General features: G+C 45.7%; 1 protein-coding gene across 1 annotated transcript in view; it reads right to left on the reverse strand.

Annotated features, from left to right (window-relative positions):
- Positions 1-2,735, reverse strand: part of TMPRSS4 (transmembrane protease, serine 4) — a 60,395-nt gene that overhangs the window by 18,409 nt on the left and 39,251 nt on the right. The gene's annotated exons all lie outside the window — the stretch shown is intronic.

Raw genomic sequence — 2,735 nt, forward strand, 5'->3', positions numbered from 1 at the left:
AAAAAAAAAAAATGAGAGTGAATTGGGCCATGCTTGTGGCTCTGGCTGTGGAGTCACGTACTAATGTACTAAAAGTAATCTTTGCACAATCGGCACGTAACACTTCACAAAGTCCTTTTGTCCAGCTTGTCAAATTCAAGGATGAAAGAACCGCTACCAGAGTCCGATGACCAGTGTGGATAGTATTAAATAATGAAGTGTTCGGCAAATATTTGTTGGATATCTTTGTTGTACCAGGCACTCCTCTAGGAGCTGTGGATTCAAAGACAAAGACCAATAAGACGTAATTACAGCAGGGTGGGAGAAATGCCTAAGAAGAAATGTGAGGCAAGGACAGGGCTGTGTGTGCTGAGGGGGAGGATGGGAAGGAGATGTAGAGGGAGAACAGGCCACGAGCAGATAAACCAGAAAAGATCTGAGTGTGCTGGGTGCTAGGCAGAGAGGAAGGTGGGTGATTGGAGACAGTGTCTGGAAGGATTTGCCGCGTGGGAGGTGCAGGGAAGGGGTCAGGGTGGTCAGAGTGGGCCTGCTGCTGAGACGTGAATGGCAGGCAGGAGCCAAGCAGGCAGCAGCAAGCTTGGTATGGGAGGAGCTGAGTGGCGATTGTCCTGATCGAGCACACGGACAGGGAGAAGGAGGTGGCGGTGGAGGATTCCGCGTGTAGTTGAAGGCAGTAGACCTGGGCGAGGGACACTCTTGGAGTTTTAGTGAGAGGTAAGAGGGTATTTACTGAGTTGAGGAAGACTCCCCCAGGGGCAGGTTGACTCTAAATTGGGGAGTTCTGTGGCATTCAGATAATTAATTCAAAACTATAAGACCTGGTACAGCTAATATACTAGTTGTAATAACTAGAGCATTTATAGAAAGGACTGGCTTCTGGGATCTGTGTATTGCTGTATCACCTGCTTTTGCCGATCATTTTAACTGAGGTTATGATTATGTAAAAACTTGAACAGACTCTTCACAAAGAGTACCCCAGTTGGCAGTAAATGTTAAAAGATGCACAATATCATTACTCATCAGGTGGATGAAAATTCAAACCACAATGAGCTATTTCTACAAAGACACTAGATTTGCTGAAATGAAAAACTGACAATTCTAAGTGTTGATATGGATGTGGAGCAACTGGGGGCCTCATATTGAGAGCATAAATTGGTATGGATATTTTGGAAAAAATAGTTTGGTTGAATTGAAGTAAACAATTGACTACTCACAATTCTCTGACCCAGCAAATATAGCCAAGAGAAATAAGTGCCTATTAGCAAGAACCTATATCTGAATATTCATAGTAGCTTCATTCACAATAGCTAAAAATTAGAAAAACCCAAATGATACTGCTGGTAAAGTAGATAAATCAGTTGTGGTATATTCATATAATGGAATACAATTCAGCAAGAGATGAGAATAAATTAGTACTGTATGCAATGGATGAAACACGGATGAATCTCATTGATAGAATAATAAACAAAAGAAACTATGCCCAAGAGTAGACTCTGTGTGGTTTCATTTATATGGTGTTTAAAAGGTAAAGTTATTCTGTGGTGACAGAGGTCAGAATAGTGGGAGATCTGGGGTTGCTGGGGTGGTTATTGGAAGACATGCAATGGAAAATTCTGGAATGTTGGAAAACTATCTAGATTTTGATGTGCATATGGGTTACCTGGGGTATATATGTATAAAAATTCATTGAATGGTATTCTTAGGTTTGAGTACTTCCCTGAATATTATATATGATAAAACAGACAGAAACAAAGAAGCACCACAGCACTATAGTATTTCTGCGCACGTTGTCTTAGGTCACATCCACAATTAACACGTGAGACTCTGTTCTTCCACTTCCACCACTTCAGGTGTGCACTGTGCACACACATAGCCACCTAGAATCACACACAGGAGTCATGTCCATGATAGTCCCCCGCAAAGTGCATGTACCCCCTGCCTAAGGTAGGTGCACTGAGGTTCGTGCTCTCCAGATTCTTCCCTCACTCTCCTGCCTCCAAGACACCTACCTTTCCTTTTTTCCTTTCCCAGTCTGGCACAAGACCTGGAATCCCTGGGCTGGGCAAGCAGCAGGCCTCCCAAGGCCTGGGTCTCCGCCCAGCCATTCGCCTGCAGGGGTGCTGAGGTCATGATTGCTCTGGTGGTGGGTGGACAAATGCTGGACCATGGACATATCTGAGTGGGAATTTTTTAGTTTCATTTGGGAATGAGAGGGTTTCTTATAACCCTGGATTGGTGCCCAGGCTAGATGTGCATGTGTTGGTTGTTGGTGGTGGGGGGTGGTCTGTGGGAGTGGCCGTTGCTCCCATGGTAGCAGACTTGGTCATGGGAGGAGCTTCTTCCTTTCGCCCCACACTCTGGTCTGCTGGAGTTGTCTGCCTGGCTTTGCCCTTGGCTGACAGTAGGCCATGAGCTCCTGGAAGATGGCACAGAGACAGCCAGGCTGTCTGACGGGGCTGAGTTAGAATACAGGCAGTGCTGCCAGTAACCTTGAGCCTCTGGGCAAGATACTTAACCTCTCTGAGCTTCAGATTTACGCCCTGTAAAGTGGGGAGAAAAACACCTACTTCAAAGTGCAACAATGAGGAATAAATGAGCTATCTGGTGGGAAGTGCTGGCTTCCCTTTCCCTGTCCTGCCACCCTGTGCTTCCAGTGCCTGTTACTGCCTGTGTCCCCATTGCTTTGCACCAGACTGGTACTGGTAAAGGCCTGGGGAGTGACACACTGGGCTCTT

Source organism: Condylura cristata, unplaced genomic scaffold, assembly GCF_000260355.1.
Source record: "Condylura cristata isolate star-nosed mole 26May11 unplaced genomic scaffold, ConCri1.0 scaffold00025, whole genome shotgun sequence".
Lineage (NCBI taxonomy): Eukaryota > Metazoa > Chordata > Mammalia > Eulipotyphla > Talpidae > Condylura > Condylura cristata.